Source organism: Trachypithecus francoisi, unplaced genomic scaffold, assembly GCF_009764315.1.
Source record: "Trachypithecus francoisi isolate TF-2019V2 unplaced genomic scaffold, Tfra_2.0 Lachesis_group7, whole genome shotgun sequence".
Taxonomy (NCBI): domain Eukaryota; kingdom Metazoa; phylum Chordata; class Mammalia; order Primates; family Cercopithecidae; genus Trachypithecus; species Trachypithecus francoisi.
The window spans coordinates 27940672-27967298 of record NW_022681472.1 but is presented as its reverse complement, the minus strand read 5'-3'; positions in this window follow the sequence as shown (position 1 = coordinate 27967298).

The window sequence follows — 26627 nt, the reverse complement described above, 5'->3', positions numbered from 1 at the left end:
GTGCTCCTGTATTGGGTGCATATATATTTAGGATAGTTAGCTCTTCCTGTTGAATTGATCCCTTTACCATTATGTAATGGCCTTCTTTGTCTCCTTTGATCTTTGATGGTTTAAAGTCTGTTTTATCAGAGACTAGGATTGCAACGCCTGCTTTTTTGTGTTCTCCATTTGCTTGGTAGATCTTCCTCCATCCCTTTATTTTGAGCCTATGTATGTCTCTGCATGTAAGATGGGTCTCCTGAATACAGCAGACTGATGGGTCTTAACTCTTTATCCAGTTTGCCAGTCTGTGTCTTTTAATTGGAGCATTTAGTCCATTTACATTTAAGGTTAATATTGTTATGTGTGAACATGATCCTGCCATTATGATATTAACTGGTTATTTTGCTCGTTAGTTGACGCAGTTTCTTCCTAGCCTCGACGGTCTTTACATTTTGGCATGTTTTTGCAATGCCTGGTACCGGTTGTTCCTTTCCATGTTTAGGGCTTCCTTCAGGGTCTCTTGTAAGGCTGGCCTGGTGGTGACAAAAATCTCTAAGCATTTGCTTATCTGTAAAGGATTTTATTTCTCCTTCACTGATGAAACTTAGTTTGGCTGGACATGAAATTCTGGGTTGAAAATTCTTTTCTTTAAGAATGTTGAATATTGGCCCCCACTCTCTTCTGGCTTGGAGAGTTTCTGCCAAGAGATCTGCTGTTAGTCTGATGGGCTTCCCTTTGTGGATAACCCGACCTTTCTCTCTGGCTGCCCTTAAGATTTTTTCCTTCATTTCAACTTTGGTGAACCTGGCAATTATGTGTCTTGGAGTTGCTCTTCTCGAGGAGTATCTTTGTGGCGTTCTCTGTATTTCCTGGATTTGAATGTTGGCCTGCCCTACTAGGTTGGGGAAGTTCTCCTGGATGATATCCTGAAGAGTGTTTTCCAACTTGGTTCCATTTTCCCCCTCACTTTCAGGCACCCCAATCAGACGTAAATTTGGTCTTTTTACATAATCCCATACTTCTTGCAGGCTTTGTTCATTTCATTTTCTTCTTTTTTCTTTTGGTTTCTCTTCTCGCTTCATTTCATTCATTTGATCCTCAATCGCTAATACTCTTTCTTTCAGTTGATCGAGTCGGTTTTTGAGGCTTGTGGATTTGTCACGTATTTCTCGTGTCATGGTTTTCATCTCTGTCATTTCATTTATGGTCTTCTCTGCATTAATTATTCTAGCTATCAATTCTTCCACTCTTTTTTCAAGATTTTTAGTTTCTTTGCGCTGGGTATGTAATTCCTCCTTTAGCTCTGAGAAGTTTGATGGACTGAAGCCTTCTTCTCTCATCTCGTCAAAGTCATTCTCTAACCAGCTTTGATCCGTTGCTGGCGATGAGCTGCGCTCCTTTGCAGGGGGAGATGCGCTCTTATTTTTTGAATTTCCAGCTTTTCTGCCCTGCTTCTTCCCCATCTTTGTGGTTTTATCTGCCTCTGGTCTTTGATGATGGTGACGTACTGATGGGGTTTTGGTATAGGTGTTCTTCCTGTTTGATAGTTTTCCTTCTAACAGTCAGGACCCTCAGCTGTAGGTCTGTTGGAGATTGCTTGAGGTCCACTCCAGACCCTGTTTGCCTGGGTATCAGCAGCAGAGGTTGCAGAAGATAGAATTTTGCTGAACAGCGAGTGTACCTGTCTGATTCTTACTTTGGGAGCTTCCTCTCAGGGGTGTACTCCACCCTGTGAGGTGTGGGGTGTCAGACTGCCCCTAGTGGGGTATGTCTCCCAGTTAGGCTACTCAGGGGTCAGGGACCCACTTGAGCAGGCAGTCTGTCCGTTCTCAGATCTCAACCTCCGTGTTGGGAGATCCACTGCTCTCTTCAAAGCTGTCAGAGTCGTTCGGGTCTGCACATGCCTCTGTTGCTTTCCTTGTTGTTTTTTTAGCTGCGCCCTGTCCCCAGAGGTAGAGTCTACAGAGACAGGCAGGTTTCCTTGAGCTGCTGTGAGCTCCCCCCAGTTCGAGCTTCCCAGCAGCTTTGTTTACCTACTTAAGCCTCAGCAATGGCGGGCGCCCCTCCCCCAGTCTCGCTGCTGCCTTGCCGTTAGATTGCAGACTGCTGTGCTAGCAATGAAGGAGGCTCTGTGGCCGTGGGCCCCTCCCGGCCAGGTGTGGGATACAATCTCCTGGTGTGCCCGTTTACTTAAAGCATAGTATTGAGTTGGGAGTTACCCGATTTTCCAGGTGTTGTGTGTCTCAGTTCGCCTGGCTAGGAAAAGGGATTCCCTTCCCCCTTGCGCTTCCCAGGTGAGGCAATGCCTCGCCCTGCTTCAGCTCTCGCTGGTCGGGCTGCAGCAGCTGACCAGCACCGATTGTCCGGCACTCCCCAGTGAGATGACCCCAGTACCTCAGTTGAAAATGCAGAAATCACCGGTCTTCTGTGTTGCTCGCGCAGGGAGTGGAGACTGGAGCTGTTCCTATTCGGCCATCTTGCTCCGCCCCCGGTCTCTTCTATTTCTAGTTTGCTGAGAGTTTTTCCCTGCATGATTGTTGGATCTTGTCAAGTGCTTTTGTTCTGCAGCTATTGATATGATCATGTAATTTTTCTCTTTAGCCAGTTGATGTGACAGATTACATTAATTGATTTTGTTAGACCAGCCTTGTTTACCTGAGGCAAATTCCACTTTGTGGTACTGTATAATTCTTTTTTTGTATTGTTGGATTTGATTTGCTCATGTATTTTGAGGATATTTGCATTTATGTTCATGCGAGATAATGGCCAATAACTTTATCTTCTTGTGATGCCTTTGTTTGGTTCTGGTATTAGGATAATGCCAGACTTACAGATGAATTAGGAAGTACTTCTTCTGCTTTTATTTTCTGGAAGAAACTGTAGAGAATTGGTATAGTTTCTTCCTTAAATGTTTGACAGAATTTACCAGTGAACTCATCTGGGCCTGCCTGATGTTTTCTGTTTGGGAAGTTTATTATTAATTTAATTTCTTTAATGAATATGGGCATATTCAGATACAAGTATAATGTTTTTTCTTGTGTAAGATTTGCAGATTGTGCCTTTCAAGGAATTGGCTCATTTCCTCTAGGTTGTCAAGTTTGTAGATATAGAGTTTTTCCATAGTATTGTTTCATTTTTCTTTTTTTTTTTTAATTATATTTTATGGTCTAGGGTACATGTGCACAACGTGCAGGTTTGTTACATATGTATACATGTGCCATGTTGGTGTGCTGCACCCATTAACTTGTCATTTACATTAGGTATATCTCCTAATGCTATCCCTCCCCCCCCCCACCCCACAACAGGCCCCAGTGTGTGATGTTCCCCTTCCTGTGTCCAAGTGATCTCATTGTTCAATTCCCACCTATGAGTGAGAACAGACTTAATTAAGAAAATGTGGCACATATACACCATGGAATACTATGCAGCCATAAAAAAGGAGAGTTCGTGTCCTTTGTAGGGACATGGATGCAGCTGGAAGCCATCATTCTCAGCGAACTAACACAACAACAGAAAACCAAACACTGCATGTTTCATTATTCTTTTAATGTCCACAGGATTTATAGTGATGCCCCTCCTCTTTCATTTATGATATTAAAAATTTGCATTCTCTATATTTTCTTGGTTAACTTGGCTAAAGGCTTATTAATTTTATTGATCTTTTCAAAGAATCAGTTTTTGGTTTTGTTGATTTTCTCTTATTGATTTCCTATTTTTAATTTTGTCTCTTCTCTAATTTTTATTATTTTCGTTATGCTTACTTTAATTAATTTACTCTTCTATTTCTGGTTTTCTATGGTGGAAGTTTAGATCATTTGTGTTAGATCTTTCTTCTTTGCTAATATATGTTTTCAACGTTATGAATGTTTTTCTAAGCACTGGTTTTGTTGTATCCCAGAAACTTTGATAAATTGTACTTTTAGTCTGCATTTAGTTCAACATATTTTCAAATTCCTCTTAAGATATTTTCTCTGACCCATGTGTTATTTAATCTTCAATTATTTGGAAACTTTCAAGCTGGGTTGTGATTCTTTGTATTCACCTATCTGTTCCTTTAGTTTTGAGGGCAGTGTTTTCCTGTGACCTCACTTCTTTGATGGATATAAGAAGACTTATTGATTTCTCAGTTTGTTCAGCTTTTTATTGTCATTCAGATGGAGTGAAGACTTCTAAGCTCCTTACATGCTGCACTGGAAACCAGAAGTGGGACCTATTTTTCAAGTGATGAGTAGTTACTTGCTGAAGAGGGTGTGGCCTTGCTCTAGAACCTGATGACTTTTTCTGGAATGTGCCAGAGACTCCAAAGAGTGTCCTCTCCCCCACTCATGGATCTGCAAGCTCGTATGACCCAAGCGGCAGGAAAGGTTGAACCACAACTTGGACCTGCTGCAAAACCTTTTCTTGACTTGGGCCCTATTTAACACTACTCTCCTAAGTCACCTAATGGAAGATGAATTAGGGCAATATTCTCAAATGTGACTTATGCTGACTTAAAATACAAATATCCCCAACAAATATTCTATTTCTTAATGGCAAGGGGTGAATGGAACAATAACTCATCCTTTACTTCCAAGAGGTTTTCTTGTAATGTCTCTGACTAGTGTACTTATCCAAAATTTACCAACATGGTAAAATGGTAAATTATCTATTTATTATTATTACACACAAGTGTATTAGCAGAGCATCCAGTGTACTTGACACTTTCTCCTTCACATGCAGTTATCAGTATATTGGACCAATGTATCATTTTTTTTTTCAGAAATTCAAGGCAATGAATATCCTTATTGACTATATTGTGGAAAAGAGTATTAGAATTAACTTAGACCTGGGGAAAGACAATGAATGTAAACTACTATTTTCTCCATATAAAGTGAAATACCTCTAGTTCTCTTTACTAAAAGAAATGGAAGAGATTGTATAGTTAGAGCAATATCAGACACTAGGGTGGCACCATTTTTGTTGATCTCTTCCAATAAATACAACAAATCCAGTATAGGTTTGGGCCACAGAGCCATTGGAGTCACTCAAGTGTCCATTTATAACCTGACAACCATAAGCCTTAATTCTAGCCACTATGATGGAATTTGTGAACACCTAACATCATTGCCATCTCAAAGCTTGTCCAATAGCCCTCACATGAAGTCTTATCATTGTTTTAAAAAAAATTGAATCTAGACTGATTGAAGACAATAAGAGGAGGAAATTACTATCCATTCAGTACTTATTTGATCAGGTATTGTACATGTCTTATTTTATCTAACTCATAAAACTTTGAAAAGATAAGCATTATTGTCACTATTTTTTTTTTTTTTTTTTTTACAGATGGGAAATTAAGAAACAGATAAGTTAAATAATGTTTTCCAGAAGGCCTTGGTAGAGAAAAATACAAGATCCATTAGATCCCCAAAGCCAAGTTTATTCATCATTCCATATGATATAAATGAATCTTATCTCTCTAAGGAAAGTGTTGAAACAAAGTTCTTAGACCTAAATATTTGTTAGAGAACATACAGAACACGTGGTCCAATAGTCTTGTTCTGTGGACTTCAGTAGAGATATCTGGTGGTGCTCAGGAGGCTACAAAGTCTATGTCTTGAGAGTAAAGCTGCATCTCCTCTGGGAGCCAAGTGTTCAGCCTGAGTAACAACCTAAACAAAATAAACAAACACACACACATGAACAATGAAAAGAATCAGTCAACACAGGGAGGAAAAAATTAAAATTAGAAACAGATTTGTTTAAAATTTTCCATCTTAATGTTTCTTGGTAAACAGAGCATAAAATTGTAAAATATAAGGCACAAAAATAAAAATAAAAAAATTTCCATTTATGTCTAGGCTCATCTAATGGTCTTCTCAACAAGTTCAGAGGTTGTCCTCCAGGAATGGTTTAGCAAGCCAGAATATAGAGTGACTGTATTGTATTTCGATGCAGACTAGGGCAAACACCTTAATAAAATATGCATTGCATTTATTTGTGTTTCTAAAGTAACAGTAGATGATTAGCATTATGCTGAACACCTGCATCAAATGGAACTTATTTTGAAATCGTATTTTTAATTTTTTTTTTTTTAAGAAACAATAAAAACATCAAAGCTTTTGCACTAACTTAGTGACCCGGTATTTGGCAGTTATGGATGGGCTAAGATACCTATCAGCACATGGAGTACTTGGTCCATGACGAATAATTATGCTGTTTTCTGAAATCATCTTCCTTTCCCTGTCCATAGTGATGATGAGCTACCACATGGTCCTCACCATACTTCTACCCCTGACCTTTGACCTCCATCCTTCACTCTCACTAAGACGTCTTAGTTACATCTTAGCCCCTGCCATCTTGAATCCATGTCTTATACACCAAATTCTGTAATACCTCTTTTAGTTGACCACATCTGCCACTTTTTTGTTCCTGTTAAGTCTACTCACTCTTTCCTAATGATTTCAGCCTGTCACCCATTCTGCCTTCACATGCCTCTCTCTTCAACCAGACTTTATAGTCAGATGGAGCTAAAGTGCCCTCATTACATTAGATTCTTAAATGTTAACTTGCCTTTCCTTTTCTTCCAACCTTCCCTTCTTTCCTCTCCCACCTTCTTGTTTCCTGCCAGCCCTGTGCAACTGCCACTGTCTGTTTCTCTCCTACTCTTTAGGCTTGTAGTCTCTAGAGATCAGAGGCCATGAAACCATGCTGGTTGGGCATCCTGTTTGATGCTATCTGTGCAGCACTGATTAATTTTATAGTTATGTAAACTTACTAATTAGTTAAATCTGTAGTCTCTTTTCCTGAGATATTTTCCTAGGGAACATTTAAACCAATCTCCCTTTCATGTGTTAACTGCTATCTTGTGCTCTCAGACTGAGAAAACTAGCAGGGAGATTGAACTCTACACCTTTGGCCTCAGTTCCCCCTCTTATAAAATCTCTCAACCAATGTGTGCTATCTTCCCAGCTCAGTGTTTTTATGTAAAATGTACTATGTTGTCCACCTTGGCTTCCTTTGATGTTCTGTTGAGCCATTTCAACCCATAATGGCTGACAAAGGGTGTACCATTGATAGACAAACTCCTGGAAATAAGCAAAAAAGAAAGATGGCAGGGTGCGGTGGCTCATGCCTGTAATTCCAGCACTTTGGGAGGCTGAGGTCAGGAGTTTGAGACAAGCCTGACAAGCATGGTGAAACCTCGTCTCTACTACAAATATAAAATTAGCCAGGCATGGTGGTGGGAGCCTGTAATCCTAGCTACACGGGAGGCTGAGGCAGGAGAATCGCTTGACCCAGGAGGCGGAGGTTGTAGTGAGCCGAGATTACACCATTGCACTCCAGCCTGGGGAATAAGAGTGAACTCGGTCTCAAAACAAACACACAAACAAACAAACAACAACAACAAAAAGAAGGCTCATGCTGGCTTTTAAAATGGTAATTTTCAGGTTTCTTGAGACATCCTCAAGAACGTTGTCTAATCAGAGTGCTTTGGCTTCAAACAACAGAAAAGCCGGACTCATAGTGGTTTAAATAATAAAGTAAAATATATTTCCTTATCTCCCTGAAGGGCTGGTTTCAGAATTGATATAGCAGTTTGACATCATGAAGAACATTAGTTTTTTCATCTTTTTTCTTTGCCTCTCCCCATTTTTAGCTTTGGTATCTTGCCTCATGACTGTAGGGTAGCTGTAGCAGTTACAGAGATGATCAAGAGATAGCAGCATTTGGGTACAAAAGGGGGCTTTCCCTTCCAGAGCCTCCATTTGGACAGTGAACAAAGCTTTCCCCAGAGCCCCCAGTAGACTCACCATCCCCTGGCATGGCCTCTATGACTGGCTAACAGTTAAAATTCAGCTTGTGACTTGGTGATGGGAGAAAAGGTTGAACACCTAAGCAACTCCAAGAGTAAATCCTAACAGACTTTATTTATAGGAGTCGTGATGCATTATTCCTGGTTCCAATGTGGCACCACAGTTCTGGTGACTCTTTTGGGCACTTCTCTGCCCTGGATTTGTGCACAGGAATAACCTGCTGCCACAAGATCCACGGGGCCTGACAAAACAATGTGCAACTCTTTAGGATCCTATCTGCCTGCATGTAGCTTTCAGGCCTATGATGGCATCTTCCCATTTCTGCTCCATCCTAATAGCTCCTGTCTGCTGAGACACACCATGTATTCATTTCTCTGCTATTATTCAACTGCCTCCTTGAAGGTCTACTCAGGAAGACAGACTATGATCATCTCCACTCTCAGACCCTTCAAATCTGTGGACATTGTGTTATTACTTTCCACCCTCCACCCTCCCTTCTCTTACAGAGCTCAGTCCAAATGGCACAGGGCTCAACCAGTATCTAAACTTTTTTCCTTGGAAGTTTCTTTCCCACTCCAAATCCTCCTACTTTGGAAATCTTTACATAATCTTATTGGTGTGAAGGTACACTTTGATTTATCAGAATTTTATTTGCACCAAATTCAGCACCTAGGCTTATGAAACTCAAAATGCAAACAGGTGTGTTTTTGCACTGAAGTGTTCCTTATGTATGCTTAAGGAGCACTAAGACTGATTGGGAAAGTGTCAGAAAGCTTTACAGAGAAGGTTTTTGAAAGGAGGGTTAAAAAATGCAAAGGAATTTTCAAGACTATTGAGGAAGCCAGGGTATGGAGGGTGTATCTCCAGGAAGAGGGTCGTTTGTGGGCAGGCACACAGCTGTATGAGGACATGAGTTGTTCTGAGACTAGCAGTGTCGGAGATGAGGCCTAAAAGAGGCTCTGGCAGCAAGAATTTGATAGAGCATTTTGATCTAATCATTTGGTATAATGAGGCCCAACTGAAATACTAACAGAAATAGGTCAATGACATGGTCCAAACTATGAATTATAAAAGTTCTCTGGCAGCAAATTGAAAGGATGACTGAAGATGGGTAAAATTTGAAGCACAAAGATCATCAGAAGGTTCTGATAGTTCTTCTATAAGGGAAAACAGACAAAAGGCCATAATATGTCAGTAGTACGAAAATGGCAGCAGTGGCGGTGATATAAGAGGAATAGCTGATACAAAACAATGATTGATTCAATATAGAGAATAAATGGGAAGGACAGAGTTAGGATGACTCCTCATTCTGGCTTCAGTAAGTCGGTGATGGTGATGTAATTCTACAAGATAATGAATGTAAGCTGTAACATGCTTGTGGGGGAAGAGAAATCTCTCATTGAACATCTTGAATTTGACAGTGCTCCTTGTCAAGCTGAGTAGAAGGCATTGACATTGGACATATGGGTCTGGAACAGTCAAGATGCTAAAGCTAGCTGTAAACTTGGAAGTCATAAGCAGCAAGATCATAATAAAGTCATGAGCATGCATAAGATCGTCCAGGGAGAATACGTAGACTGCGTAAGGAAGGGGAGGAGTGAAGAAATAGAAGAGAAGGAGCCTTGAGAACATCTTCACTGAGGATGAGAAGCCACAAAGTATACTAAGTGGCAACCAAGGAGAAGAGCCAGGTGTACTTCAATGGTGAGGGTAGAACTGATTTGAGTAGGTTCAGAAGGGAATGGGAATTGTGAAGGCAGAGGCAGTAAGTGCAGATCACTCTTGGCAGAACTGTGTTCAGGAAAGAAGAGAATAAAAGTTAAAGGGAAATGTGTTGTCCAAAGGAGAGTTGTAGTTAGGAGAGGGATAAAGAAGAGCAAAAATGATTATCAGAGTCAATACATAAACAAGGTAATTCCAAAGGGGCAAGAATCAAGCTCTCACAGTTAGGCGGTTGGCCTCAGAAAAACGCAAATCATAAAGTATGTGAAGGTTTAATATAGGAAAATTTTAACGTAGGTAATTGGTTACATAGGTTAATGGAAGAGTTAAGAAGCCAAGCAGGAATAGTAATTTACCCCAGAGATTAGCATCAGTGGGAAACCACTACCACCTCTAGGAGAGAGGAACAGAGAGAGAAGGCAGTGCATCTGGAGCCCAGTGGCCTGTACTTCTGGGTAGAAGTGAGCATTGCTTGTGAATTACTCCCAATTCACAAGCAATGTTTCCCCAGGAAGTCGAAGACTCAGCCTGTAGACTTGAGGCTGCACAGGAGCTGCAGCTGCCTGAAGGACAAAGGAAGAGTGAAATATCTACAGGCTCTTCCTGTTCCACCTTCAACTACCCACCTGCTTTCCACTGGAGGAAACACCCAGAAGTCAGGCTGAAAAAGGCAGCCTGTAGAGAAAAGAGCAGGGGAAAGGAAGAAATGGATCTGAGAGCAAATAGACCACAGACAGGAAGGACATAATACTGACTTCAACAGAAGACTGAGGTTTTGGAGCAGTCATTGAGAAGAGAAGGATCTGATAGTTCATTAAGGACATGGCATAGGTGAACGTGAGATTGGATACCATAAATCTGTACTGGCATCCATCTGTATGACCACATGGCATCTGCAGTGGTTCTGAGTAACCCAAATGCAGGAGGAGAGAAGAAGGATTTGTAGGCTTCTTTAATTTAATTTAATTTTATTTTATTTTATTATACTTTATGTTCTAGGGTACATGTGCACAACGTGCAGGTTTGTTACATATGTATACATGTGCCATGTTGGTGTGCTGCACCCATTAACTCGTCATTTGCATTAGGTATATCTCCTAATGCTATCCCTCCCCACTCCCCCTACCCCACGACAGGTCCCGGTGTGTGATGTTCCCCTTCCTGTGTCCAAGTGTTCTCATTGTTCAGTTCCCATCTATGAGTGAGAACATGTGGTATTTGGTTTTCTGTTCTTGTAGTAGTTTGCTGAGATTGATGGTCTCCAGCTGCATCCATGTCCCTACAAAGGACATGAACTCATCCTTTTTTATGGATGCATAGTATTCCATGTTGTATATGTGCACATTTTCTTAATCCAGTCTGTCATTGATGGACATTTGGGTTGCTTCCAAGTCTTTGCTATATGTAAATAGTGCCTCAGTAAACATATGTGTGCATGTGTCTTTATAGCAGCATGATTTATAATCCTTTGGGTATATACCCAGTAAGGGGATGGCTGGGTCAAATGGTATTTCTAGTTCTAGATCCTTGAGGAATCGCCACACTGTCCTCCACAATGGTTGAACTAGTTTACAGTCCCACCAACAGTGTAAAAGTGTTCCTATTTCTCCACATCCTCTCCAGCACCTGTTGTTTCCTGACTTTTTAATGATCGCCATTTTAACTGGTGTGAGATGGTATCTCATTGTGGTTTTGATTTGCATTTCTCTGATGGCTAGTGATGAGCATTTTTCATGTGTCTGTTGGCTGCCTAAATGTCTTCTTTTTAGAAATGTCTGTTCATATCCTTTGCCCACTTTTTGATGGGGTTGTTTGTTTTTTTCTTGTAAATTTGTTTGAGTGCTTTGTAGGTTCTAGATAGTAGCCCTTTGTCAGTTGAGTAGATTGCAAACATTTTCTCCCATTCTGTAGGTTGTGTGTTCACTCTGATGGTAGTTTCTTTTGCTGTGCAGAAGCTCTTTAGTTTAATTAGATCCCGTTTGTCAATTTTGGCTTTTGTTGCCATTGCTTTTGGTGTTTTAGACATGAAGTCCTTGCCCATGCCTATGTCCTGAATGGTATTGCCTAGGTTTTCGTCTAGGGTTTTTATGGTTTTATTTTGACAAACCTGACAGAAACAAGAAATGGGGAAAGGGTTCCCTATTTAATAAATGGTGCTGGGAAAACTGGCTAGCCATCAGTAGAAAGCTGAAACTGGATCCCTTCCTTATATCTTATACAAAAATCAATTCAAGATGGATTAGAGACTTAAATGTTAGACTTCTTTAATTTTATTCTCCTCAAATCAAAGGCTCCTAAATCTTTGTTTTCCCTTTTGCCTGTGCCTGTCTTCTTTGGGCTGACTCCTCCACCTTTGCATGTGCTCCCAACCCTCCAGTATCCTTGGGAGTGTTAATCCATTGATCCTACTCACGCTGGCGTTGCTGTTCTTTCCCTCTGTTGATTCCTTCTCCTTTCCCTACAAGATTCTGGCTCCTAAACCTAATTAAACCCTTCCAGCCAATTTTTGTCTTCCCTTATTTAAATCCGTTCTACCCTTTCTGTTCTATCCTTATTTGTTCTATCCATTACTGAGAACTGGGATGAGGAAATCTGACTATTATGCATTTCTTTTTTCTGTTCTTTTGGGTTTTGCTCTATGTTGTTTGAAGCTTTGATGTTAAGAACACAGATATTTAGGGTTCTTATGTCCTGTTGAAGAATTGACTTTGTTAGCATTAGAAAACGATTTTATATCTGGTAATATTCTTTGCTCTGAAATATACTTTGATAATATAGCTACTGTGGTTTGCTTCATAGTAGTGTTAGCATAGTATGTCTTTTTATTATTTTAGTTTTAACTATTTATGTCTTTATATTTAACGTCAGTTTCCTTCAAATAGAATACAGTTGGTCTTGCTTTTGTTTGTTGAATCTGGTGTTCAGGTCATTTATATTCGATATGACTATTATATCATTTGACATAAATCTACCAGCTTACTATCTATTTATCTTATCTGTTCTTAGTTTTCCTTTTTGTCATGACTCTTGGTTAGTTGAGTAATTTTCATGATTTCATTTTATTTAGTTTTTGGTTTATTAGTTACTTCTATGTTTTTTTCATCCTAATGTTTGATTTTGAGTTTATGCTATAAACTCCAAATATATTACAGCCTTCCATAAAATAATATATGACTTCACATACGGTATGAAAACTTTTTAACAGTATACTTCCAATTCCCCTTAGCAAATTGTTGTCATTCATTTTGCTTCTACATAGCTCATAAATATTACATTATTTGTGGTTTTAATAATTATCTTTTGAAAAGACTTGAAAATAAGATAAAAATTTCTTTATTTGTCCACACAGTTACCATTTTCTGTGCTGTCCTTCCTTATCCTTTCTTTCCACCTAAGAACTACCTTTAATATTTCTTATAATTTAGTTCTCCTAGTGATGAATTTAGGTATTTTTGCCTAAAGAAGTCTTTATTATACTTTTGTTTTTGCATGATATTCTCTCTAGGTACAGGATTCTGGGCTCGTGGCTTTTTTCTTTCAGTATCTTAAGATGTTACTCCCCTGTCTTTTGGCTTGTTTCCAACAAGAAGTCTGTGTTTCCCCATTACTGCTTTTAATATTTTCTCACTATCACCTGTTTTAAGCAATATGATTATAATGTTTTGGCATAGTTTTATTAATGCTTCTTGTTTTGGGGGCTCATTGAATTACTTAAATCTTTGGTCTTAAAGTTTTCATCAAACTTGGGCTTTTTTTGATCATTATTTCTTCAAATACTTTTTTTCTGTCTCTCAGTTTCCTATCCTTCTGAGACTCCAGTTTCACAACAATAAACCTCTTTAAGGTGTTACACAGCTCAGAAATATTTATCATTTTTTTAGTCTTTGGAAAACTTTTGATGTTTTCTATTACTATGTCTTCAAATTAGTCAATCTTTGCTTCTAAAATGACTGTATTTTAACTAAGCAATCTATTTTATTACATTGTTTTATCTCTTGAAGAGTAATTTGTATATTTCATATTAGGAAAAGAGGGTTCACCTTGAGTAAAAGAAAAACAATCTTTAGGGACCTTAGATGCATATGTCCACATTTGCCACCTTTTTTTTTCTATCTGATTAAAACCTGATTTAATAGGGAAAATTATTTTCTCTGACTTTCATATCAGACAACTTTGTGTATCTAAATTTTATAATTTTCAATAAGTTGCAGAAATGGAAAAAATCTATGTGTTTTAAAATATTTTACAAGTACAGAAAAAATGTAAAATAACTTGCATTACTCATTTATGTTTTGGGTAATCCTTAATGAATCAGTTGGTGGTTATATTCAGATTTTAGTAATAAAAGAAGCAGAGAAATACAGAATATTTTCATTTATCATATACTTATTTTTGTGTCTTAGAAATATTATATTAAAACCTCATAATAACATGTCCTATCTTTTCTGCTTTGCCAGACAAAACAGAAAGAAAATTATGCTGTCTTGTGCCTAAGATGAAAAATTAACTGTTATGATTACTCTGTTTATTTGTGTTTTTCTCTTATGTCCTAAATTTTAAAAATCTCAGGAATGCTAATTGCACTTATTATACATTTGGGGAAATAAAAAAGAGTAAGATTTCCTTCAATGTAAGTATTTGATCTGAAAGGATAAAAACAAGCCAGAATAGGACAGCACATGCATTAAGTCCTATACAATGAAGAAAAGAAACTAGTGAGCCATGATTTAGAGTATTTTTAAATATTTAAAAATGTACAAAAATATGGATAATGAACAAAAAGCCATAAAAGATTTGAGTGTTTTAAATTATAATTATTAGTGATAGCTGTATGATTTATAATTTTCTCTAAGATGCAGACACAACCACCATTAATGTAGACATAGATGTATCTAAGAAATCTCAAAATAATTACCCTCAACCACCTACTTTCCTCAAATATTCTTGTCTTATGCGTTTTTTTCATACTGAATGACATTGATATAGCATAGAGATGTGACATTTTACTATAACAAAAAACATACCTCTATGTGGTTTATACACATATATGGCTATTATCAAGTTCCAAGCTCATACAGAAACATCTCTGTGACATAAACATATTAATTTCAGAAAAGGTTATTTGAAATATTTCAATTAGTTTAAGCACTTACCCAAATTTGTCAAAGTTATTGCAGGCTGCATGAAAGACGATTATACTGTAGATAACTTATACTATAATTATTTGTATTCAATCCACTAACAGCTTCTCCAACCTCTGTAATAAATATAAAATAATACTAGTTTATAATTGGGCATGATTTTTTATACAGAAGGAGGAGGTAATTGCTTCTCATCATATATAGTATGTCTTTCAAGTGTTTTTAGAAAATAAGGTTAGAAATTCCATGTAATGTGAAAATAAAGATAATATCAAGAGAATCAGCATAATAAAAAGTTGACTTTTTTTAAAGTAGAAAAATCTAGGGGGGCGGAGCAAGATGGCCGAATAGGAACAGCTCAGCTCCAGTCTCCAACTACCAGCACCAGCGACACAGAAGACAGGTGATTTCTGCATTTTCAACTGAGGTACTGGGGTCATCTCACTGGGGAGTGCCGGACAATCGGTGCTGGTCAGCTGCTGCAGCCCGACCAGCGAGAGCTGAAGCAGGGCGAGGCATTGCCTCACCTGGGAAGCGCAAGGGGGAAGGGAATCCCTTTTCCTAGCCAGGTGAACTGAGACACACAACACCTGGAAAATCAGGTAACTCCCACCCCAATACTGCTCTTTAAGCAAAGAGGCACACCAGGAGAGTATAACCCACACCTGGCTGGGAGGGTCCCACGCCCACGGAGCCTCCCTCATTGCTAGCACAGCAGTTTGCAATCTAACTGCAAGGCAGCAGCGAGGCTGGGGGAGGGGCGCCCGCCATTGCTGAGGCTTAAGTAGGTAAACAAAGCCTCTGGGAAGCTCGAACTGGGTGGAGCTCACAGCAGCTCAAGGAAACCTGCCTGTCTCTGTAGACTCCACCTCTGGGGACAGGGCACAGCTAAAAACAAAAACAAAAAAAGCAGCAGAAACCTCTGCTGAGGCAAATGACTCTGTTTGACAGCTTTGAAGACAGCAGTGGATCTCCCAACACAGAGGTTGAGATCTGAGAAGGGACAGACTGCCTGCTCAGGTGGGTCCCTGACCCCTGAGTAGCCTAACTGGGAGACATCCCCCACTAGGGGCAGTCTGACACCCCACACCTCACAGGGTGGAGTACACCCCTGAGAGGAAGTTTCCAAAGTAAGAATCAGACAGGTACACTCGCTGTTCAGCAATATTCTATCATCTGCAACCTCTGCTGCTGATACCCAGACAAACAGGGTCTGGAGTGGACCTCAAGCAATCGCCAACAGACCTACAGCTGAGGGTCCTGACTGTTAGAAGGAAAACTATCAAACAGGAAGGACACTATACCAAAACCCCATCAGTACGTCACCATCATCAAAGACCAGAGGCAGATGAAACCACAAAGATGGGGAAAAAGCAGGGCAGAAAAGCTTGAAATTAAAAAAATAAGAGTGCATCTCCCCCTGCAAAGGAGCACAGCTCATCGCCAACAACGGATCAAAGCTGGTCACAGAATGACTTTGACGAGATGAGAGAAGAAGGCTTCAGTCCATCAAACTTCTCAGAGCTAAAGGAGGAATTACGTACCCAGCGCAAAGAAACTAAAAATCTTGAAAAAAGAGTGGAAGAATTGATAGCTAGACTAACTAATGCAGAGAAGGTCATAAACGAAATGACAGAGATGAAAACCATGACACGAGAAATACGTGACAAAAGCACAAGCTTCAGTAACCGACTTGATCAACTGGAAGAAAGAGTATCAGCGATTGAGGATCAAATGAATGAAATGAAGTGAGAAGAGAAACCAAAAGAAAAAAGAAGAAAAAGAAATGAACAAAGCCTGCAAGAAGTATGGGATTATGTAAAAAGACCAAATCTGCGTCTGATTGGGGTACCTGAAAGTGAGGGGGAAAATGGACCCAAGTTGGAAAACACTCTTCAGGATATCATCCAGGAGAACTTCCCCAACCTAGTAGGGCAGGCCAACATTCAAATCCAGGAAATACAGAGAATGCCACAAAGATACTCCTCCAGAAGAGCAACTCCAAGACACATAATTGCCAGGTTCACCAAAGTTGAAATGAAGGAAAAAATCTTAAGAGCAGCCAGAGAGAAAGGTTGGGTTACCCACAAAGGGAAGCCCATCAGACTAACAGCAGATCTCTCGGCAGAAACTCTCCAAGCCAGAAGAGAGTGGGGGCCAATATTCAACATTCTTAAAGAAAAGAATTTTCAACCCAGAATTTCATATCCAGCCAAACTAAGTTTCATCAGTGAAGGAGAAATAAAATCCTTTACAAATAAGCAAATGCTTAGAGATTTTGTCACCACCAGGCCAGCCTTACAAGAGACCCTGAAGGAAGCCCTAAACGTGGAAAGGAACAACCGGTACCAGCCATTGCAAAAACATGCCAAAATGTAAAGACCATCGAGGCTAGGAAGAAACTGCGTCAACTAACGAGCAAAATAACCAGTTAATATCATAATGGCAGGATCATGTTCACACATAACAATATTAACCTTAAATGTAAATGGACTAAATGCTCCAATTAAAAGACACAGACTGGCAAACTGGATAAAGAGTCAAGACCCATCAGTCTGCTGTATTCAGGAGACCCATCTTACATGCAGAGACATACATAGGCTCAAAATAAAGGATGGAGGAAGATCTACCAAGCAAATGGAGAAAAAAAAAAGCAGGGGTTGCAATCCTAGTCTCTGATAAAACAGACTTTAAACCATCAAAAATCAAAAGAGACAAAGAAGGCCATTACATAATGGTAAAGGGATCGATTCCACAGGAAGAGCTAACTATCCTAAATATATATGCACCCAATACAGGAGCACCCAGATTCATAAAGCAAGTCCTTAGAGACTTACAAAGAGACTTAGACTCCCATACAATAATAATGGGAGACTTCAACACTCCACTGTCAACATTAGACAGATCAACGAGACAGAAAGTTAACAAGGATATCCAGGAATTGAATTCATCTCTGCACCAAGTGGACCTAATAGACATCTATAGAACTCTCCACCCCAAATCAACAGAATATACATTCTTCTCAGCACCACATCGCACTTATTCCAAAATTGACCACATAATTGGAAGTAAAGCACTCCTCAGCAAATGTCAAAGAACAGAAACTATATTGGGAGGCCGAGACAGGCGGATCACGAGGTCAGGAGATCGAGACCATCCTGGCTAACACGGTGAAACCCCGTCTCTACTAAAAAAAAAAAAAAAAAAAAAATACAAAAACTAGCCGGGCGAGATGGCGGGCGCCTGTAGTCCCAGCTACTCGGGAGGCTGAGGCAGGAGAATGGCGTAAACCCGGGAGGCGGAGCTTGCAGTGAGCTGAGATCCAGCCACTGCACTCCAGTCCGGCAACAGAGCGAGACTCCGCCTCAAAAAAAAAAAAAAAAAAAAGAAACTATAACAAACTGTCTCTCAGACCACAGTGCAATCAAACTAGAACTCAGGACTAAGAAACTCAATCAAAACCGCTCAACTACATGGAAACTGAACAACCTGCTCCTGAATGACTACTGGGTCCATAACGAAATGAAGGCAGAAATAAAGATGTTCTTTGAAACCAATGAGAACAAAGATACAACATACCAGAATCTCTGGGACACATTTACAGCAGTGTGTAGAGGGAAATTTATAGCACTAAATGCCCACAAGAGAAAGCTGGAAAGATCTAAAATGGACACTCTAACATCACAATTAAAAGAACTGGAGAAGCAAGAGCAAACACATTCAAAAGATAGCAGAAGGCAAGAAATAACTAAGATCAGAACAGAACTGAAGGAGATAGAGACACAAAAACCTTCCAAAAAATCAATGAATCCAGGAGTTGGTTTTTTGAAAAGATCAACAAAATTGACAGACCGCTAGCAAGACTAATAAAGAAGAAAAGAGAGAAGAATCAAATAGATGGAATAAAAAATGATAAAGAGGATATCACCACCGACCCCACAGAAATACAAACTGCCATCAGAGAATGCTATAAACACCTCTATGCAAATCAACTAGAAAATCTAGAAGAAATGGATAATTTCCTGGACATTTACACTCTCCCAAGACTAAATCAGGAAGAAGTTGAATCCCTGAATAGACCAATAGCAGGCTCTGAAAATAGGCAATAATTAATAGCCTAACAACCAAAAAAAGTCCAGGACCAGAAGGATTCACAGCCAAATTCTACCAGATGTACAAGGAGGAGCTGGTACCATTCCTTCTGAAACTATTCCAATTAATAGAAAAAGAGGGAATCCTCCCTAACTCTTTTTATGAGGCCAACATCATCCTGATACCAAAGCCTGACAGAGACACAACAAAAAAAGAGAATTTCAGACCAATATCCCTGATGACATCGATGCAAAAATCCTCAATAAAATACTGGAAAACCGGATTCAGCAGCACATCAAAAAGCTTATCCACCATGATCAAGTGGGCTTCATCCCTGGGATGCAAGGCTGGTTCAACATTCGCAAATCAATAAACGTAATCCAGCATATAAACAGAACCGAAGACAAGTGCCACATGATTATCTCAATAGATGCAGAAAAGGCTTTTGACAAAATTCAACAGCCCTTTATGCTAAAAACGCTCAATAAATTCGTTATTGATGGAACGTACCTCAAAATCATAAGAGCTATTTATGACAAACCCACAGCCAATATCATACCGAATGGGCAAAAACTGGAAAAATTCCCTTTGAAAACTGGCACAAGACAGGGATGCCCTCTCTCACCACGCCTATTCAACATAGTGTTGGAAGTTCTGGCTAGGGCAGGCAATCAGAAGAAAGAAATCAAGGGTATCCAGTTAGGAAAAGAAGAAGTCAAACGTCCCTGTTTGCAGATGACATGATTGTATATTTAGAAAACCCCATCGTCTCAGCCCAAAGTCTCCTTAAGCTGATAAGCAACTTCAGCAAAGTCTCAGGATACAAAATTCATGTGCAAAAATCACAAGCATTCTTATACACCAGTAACAGACAAACAGAGAGCCAAATCATGAATGAACTTCCATTCACAATTGCTTCAAAGAGAAGAAAATACCTAGGAATCCAACTTACAAGGGATGTAAAGGACCTCTTCAAGGAGAACTACAAACCACTGCTCAGTGAAATCAAAGAGGACACAAACAAATGGAAGAACATACCATGCTCATGGATAGGAAGAATCAATATCGTGAAAATGGCCATACTGCCCAAGGTGATTTATAGATTCAATGCCATCCCCATCAAGCTACCAATGACTTTCTTCACAGAATTGGAAAAAACTGCTTAAAGTTCATATGGAACCAAAAAAGAGCCCGCATTGCCAAGACAATTCTAAGTCAAAAGAACAAAGCTGGAGGCATCACGCTACCTGACTTCAAACTATACTACAAGGCTACAGTAACTAAAACAGCATGGTACTGGTACCAAAACAGAGATATAGACCAATGGAACAGAACCAGTCCTCAGAAATAAACCACACATCTACAGCCATCTGATCTTTGACAAACCTGAGAGAAACAAGAAATGGGGAAAGGATTCCCTATTTAATAAATGGTGCTGGGAAAATTGGCTAGCCATAAGTAGAAAGCTGAAACTGGATCCTTTCCTTACTCCTTATACGAAAATTAATTCAAGATGGATTAGAGACTTAAATGTTAGACCTAATACCATAAAAACCCTAGAAGAAAACCTAGGTAGTACCATTCAGGACATAGGCATGGGCAAGGACTTCATGTCTAAAACACCAAAAGCAATGGCAGCAAAAGCCAAAATTGACAAATGGGATCTAATTAAACTAAAGAGCTTCTGCACAGTAAAAGAAACTACCATCAGAGTGAACAGGCTACCTACAGAATGGGAGAAAATTTTTGCAATCTACTCATCTGACAAAGGGCTAATATCCAGAATCTACAAAGAACTCAAACAAATATACAAGAAAAAAACAAACAACCCCATCAAAAAGTGGGCAAAGGATATGAACAGACATTTCTCAAAAGAAGACATTCATACAGCCAACAGACACATGAAAAAATGCTCATCATCACTGGCCATCAGAGAAATGCAAATCAAAACCACAATGAGATACCATCTCACACCAGTTAGAATGGCAATCATTCAAAAGTCAGGAAACAACAGGTGCTGGAGAGGATGTGGAGAAATAGGAGCACTTTTGCACTGTTGGTGGGATTGTAAACTAGTTCAACCATTATGGAAAACAGTATGGCGATTCCTCAAGGATCTAGAACTAGAAGTACCATATGACCCAGCCATCTCATTACTGGGTATATACCCAAAGGATTATAAATCTTGCTGCTATAAAGCCACATGAACACGTATGTTTATTGCGGCACTATTCACAATAGCAAAGACTTGGAACCAATCCAAATGTCCATCAGTGACAGACTGGATTAAGAGAATGTGGCACATATACACCATGGAATATTATGCGGCCATAAAAAACGATGAGTTTGCGTCCTTTGTAGGGACATGGATGCAGCTGGAAACCATCATTCTCAGCAAACTATCACAAGAACAGAAAATCAAACACTGCATGTTCTCACTCATAGGTGGGAACTGAACAATGAGATCACTTGGACTCGGGAAGGGGAACATCGCACACCGGGCCCTATCATGGGGAGTGGGGAGGGGGGAGGGATTGCATTGGGAGTTATACCTGATATAAATGACGAATTGATAGGTGCTGACGAGTTGATGGGTGCAGCACACCAACATTGCACAAGTATACATATGTAACAAACCTGCATGTTATGCACATGTACCCTAGAACTTAAAGTATAATAAAAACAACAACAACAACAACAAAAAAAACAGGCCAAAGATTTGAACTTACACTTCACCTTTGAAGATATAAAGACAACATGGGCACAATAAGGCATGTCTGACCTCATCAGTCATAGGGAAATTCAAATTAAATTCCAATAAGGTACTGCAATGTTGTTACTAGAATGAGTGAAATTAAAAAGACTGACAATAACAAAAAAAAAGAGAAAAATCTAGTGAGCATGGAACAATTAATAAAAACATTAAAAATGATAAAACATATAAAACATACATAGCTTTGAATCCAGCGGATTTTAGAAAAACAATGAAATAGGCCATGCGCGGTGGTTTACACCTGTAATCCCAGTACTTTAGGAGGCTGAGGCAGGTGGATCACGAGGTCAGGAGTTCATGACCAGCCTGGCCAAGATGGTGAAACTCCGTCTCTACGAAAAATACAAAAAAATTAGCCAGGTATTGTGGCATGCCCCTGTAATCCCAGCTACTCTGGAGGCTGAGGCAGAGAATTGCTTAAACCTGGAGGGGCAGAGGTTGCAGTGAGCCAAGATCACGCCACTGCACTCCAGCCTGGGCGACAGAGTGATACTCCGTCTCAAAAAAAAAAAAAAAAGAAAAAAAAGAAAAACAATGAAATAATATTAAAAACAACTTGATTTCAAAAATTTTACAAAGATGAATGGAAAGTACATTTTTCTAGAAATATATAACTTCCCAAAAGAGAAAGAATAGAAGATTTGAAAGGCAATAGCCAATAAAATAATTGAAACAATGGTTAATATTATTTTAACAACAACAACTGCAAAACAGTAGGCCCAGAAGTTTTCATAGATAAGAACCACCATACAATCAAGAAAAATTAGTATTCAAAATTTTTACAAAATTTTCTAAACAGAAAAAAAAGAGTATAATCTCTATGGTAGTTTGTAGTATGGTTCCTAACTTTTCCTTCACTCTCTAGAATAAGATGGTACACCCACACTCTATTCATATGGTTTTCCCATGGACTTTAGGCTTGGCTGTGTAAAGATCACGTCTCAGGGACTGGTTGCTCTCTAATCTGGGTCCTGGCTTGAGGAGACATGTGGAACCCAGCCGAGCACAGGGCAGGGCAGCTTGGCTGTAGCCAGCCTGCAGACTGCCAGACAAGAAATAAGTATTTGTTACTCAAGCCACTTAGATTTTGGGGTTACTTGTTATCAGAATATAAATTGATGAATACAGTTGCCCACTCATTCTATGAGATAGTGTAGTCTTGAAACACAAAGCTAGAAAGGAAGAAGAAGCTAGAAGCTAAAAGACAGTAAAATCCTAAGTAAAATACTAGCAAACTTAGTGATTTTTTCTTTTTCTTTTCTTTCTTTTGTTTTTTTAGACAGAGTCTTGCTCTGTCACCAGGCTGGAGTGCAGTGGCATGATCTCGGCTCAGTACAACCTCTGCCTTCCGGGTTCAAGTGATTCTCCTGCCTCAGCCTCCTGAGTAGCTGGGACTACAGGCACATGCCACCACACCCAGCTGATTTTTGTATTTTTAGTAGAGATGGGATTTTACCATATTGGCCAGGATTGTCTGGATCACCTGACCTTGTGATCCACCTGCCTCAGCCTCCTAAAGTGCTGGGATTACTGGTGTGAGCCGCCGTGCTCGGCCCAGTAATGTTTAAAGAAGATTGTACATCATAACCAGTTTTGTTTTATCCCAGGAATTCAAAGTGGCTTAGCATTGGAAAATCTATAAATGTGACTCAACATATTAAAAGATTAATGGAGAAAATTCATATAACTGAAAACATGCAGAATATACTTTTAATAACAGGCAATATTTTTTCAAATAACAAAGAAATCTCTTAGTAAAATAACAATAGAATGCCTACGTTTTTGTCTGTGGTAAAGTATTAGAAACATTCTATCTAAAAACTGTGAAAAAGACAACTATACTCAATAATACCATTTCTATTCACCAGTGTATTCAAGGTATTAGCACAATCAGACAATAAAAAGACAGAAGAGATTGTAGAAGATGAAACAAAACACTTCATATAGAAGATAATATGATTGCTTCCATAGAAAACCCAAATATGATTCACAGATTAAAAATGGAACTAATGGTAATAAAATATATCTGGACTTCTGGTTTCCAATCCAGCACATACAGTACTTGGAAGTCATTATTCTGTCTTAACAAGTAAAAAGCTGAACAAATGGAAGAACCAGCAACTCTTCTTGTATTTATCAAAGAAGGTAGGTTGTATAGCAAACCACTGCCCCCAAAGTTGGAGTGACGGCCAGGTGAATACAGAGAATCACAGTTTACCAGATCGGAAACTCACAAGCAGAGATCTCTGCATGAACTTGTATCAGAGTAGGGAAACCTGAACTGGAACTGACAAATTGCTGGAGACTCAGTGCAGACCAGCCTGGCAAAGAAAAACCTCAGGAAGCACAGTCCTGAGAGGACCATGCTTTTGTGAGTTTTACCTAAAAGAGCTCCCACAGGTCCTCACAGTGAATTTTGGAGGAAAATCTCACACTTGAGGCAAGGGGAGGGACAAAATAACCATTTTGAAACACCCCACAGCCTTCTGTTCTTAATAAGACCTGTCCTCAAGCAAAACAGTTTTACCAGAGCCTTGCCTGGTAGGGTTTTATCAAAGACTAACTGACCTAGGGAAAGGGGTTATTGAACTGTAGTCACTGCAGCCATTCTGGCCCACTTAAAGAGGAGAAAAACCTGAGAAGCACACACAAAGTTTACAACTGAGGGGCACAAGCTCACCAAAGACTAAAACCTAATCACAGGACTATAGAACACTTCCCCTCCTCAGGTGCCTTACTACCACACAACTAAAGGACTATGCCATGGAGTCTGACTTTCAAAAAATTACAGCGCATACAAAGGCAAAACACAGAATTTTATAAGACTGAACAAATATCAGAACCACACTCCAATATGGCAGGGATGATAGAATTATTAGCCTGTGAATTTAAAAGAAGTGTGATTCACACACTAAGGGTGCTAACAGCTAATGGAAAAAGTAGACAACATACAAGAACAGATAGATAAAATAAGCAGAGACGTGGATATTCTAAAAAAGAATGGATATGCTACTAAAGAACAAAAAAGAACTGTTACAATCAAAAATACTGTAACAGAAATAACAAACAGCTTTGATGGGCTCATTAGTACTCAACACACGGTGGAGGAACTAATCCCTGTGCTTCAGAATATGTCAGTAGAAACTCCAAAAGTGAAGATAAAGAGAAAAAAAGAACTGAAAAAGTTTGAACAGAATATCCAAGAACTGTGAGACAGCTACAGAAGATCTAACATATATGTAATAGAATACAAGGAGAAAAAAGACAGAAAAGAACAAAAGTAATATTTTATGCAATGATGATTAGGAATTTTCCCAAGCTAACGTCAGACATATAGCCATAGATCCAGGAAGCTGAGTGAACACCAAACAGACATAATACGAAAAAACTACACCTAGCCATATCATATTAAAACTTAAGAATATCAGAGACAAAGAGAACAATCTTTAAAGAGGCCAGAGGGAAAATCTTCGCCTTATCTGTAGAAAAGAGATAAGAATTACATCTGACTTCTCAGAAAACATGCAAATAGGAAGAAGCTGGAGTGAAATAATAAAAATGTTGAGATAAAAACCCACTAACCCAGAATTTTGTAGCACATAAAATTATACTTCAGAAGTGAAAAAAATTTAAGACTTTCCACACAAACAAAAACTTAGGGGACTTGTTGTCACACACTTGCCTTGCAAGAAGTGTTAAAAGAATTTCTTCAGACAGAAAATGATATCGGTCAGAAACACAGATGTCACCCCAATCAAAATCCCAGAAAGTTAAATTGTGGGAATCAACAAATTGATTCTAAAGTTACCTGGAGAGGCACAAGACCTAGAATGGCCAACACACTATTGAAGGAGAGCAAAGTCAGAGGACTGACTCTATATGACTTCAGAATTTACTGTAAAACTATAGTCATCAAGACAGGGAAGTACTGGAAAAAGAAATTGACAAGTAGATTAGTGAAACAGAATAGAGAGCCCAGAAACAGACCCACAGAAATATAATCAACTGATCTTTGACAAAGAGCAAAGCCAATACAATGGAGAAAAGATAAACTTTTCAACAAATAGTGCTGTAAGAATGGGACATCTACATACCAAAACAACAACAACCACAAAAATAAACACATGGAGACATAGATTATACACCCTTCACAAAAATCAACACAAAACAAATTACAAACCTACATGTTTTATGGATATGAAGATTCCATATTGTAAAGAATCCCCTAAATTGATCTACAGATTTAATGCAATGAAAATCCCAACAGAGTTTGTTAAGGAAATGTTCAGGATGATTCTAAAATTTATATGGAAGAACAAAAAACACAAAGAGCCATGACTTCTTAAGAAGTATAAGCTGGGAGACCTTGCTATACCAGTGATAAAGACTTCATATAAAGTTATGATAATTAAGAAATTGTATAGTGTGGATAGCTATTGACCAATGAAACAAAATAGTGATCTCAGAAACAGATTCAGGCTTGTATTTAAGCTTGACTTATAAGATAGGAGATATTGTATGTCCTTGGAGAAAGGGTGCCTAATTCAGTAAGTGATGCTGGGACACTGAAATGGAAGTGAGAGTAGATCTCTAGTTTACACCATAAACAAGAATTATTTATTGATAGACTAAAGGTGAAAATGTGAAAGGGAAAAATATAAACTTCTAGAAGAAATAGAGGAAACTATTGTTTACATCAAGTTAGAAAAGCATTTCTTAAACAAGAGAAATAGGCATAAAACATAAAGAGAAAGATGAATAAATTCAATTTTATCAAAATTAATAATGTCTTAAAATATTTTATTTTATTTAAAATTGTTTTTATTACTGCTACTTTCAGAGCAGGGGTCATCCATGGGCAGTGTGCCTGGAGTAGCTCAGAATTAATAACTTGTTCATCAAAAAATTACTAAAATATGAAAGGACAAGTAACAAAGTGGAGAAAGATATTTGAAACACAAATAATTAAGTACTAATATTATACACACATATACACACACGTACTGAATATGATGTATAAAATTTCCAGTAATTCAGTCATAAAATGGCAAAGAACTTAAAAAGAAAATGGGCAAAAATATGGGTAGGCATTTCACAGGAGAGGAAACAAAAATGCTCAATAAA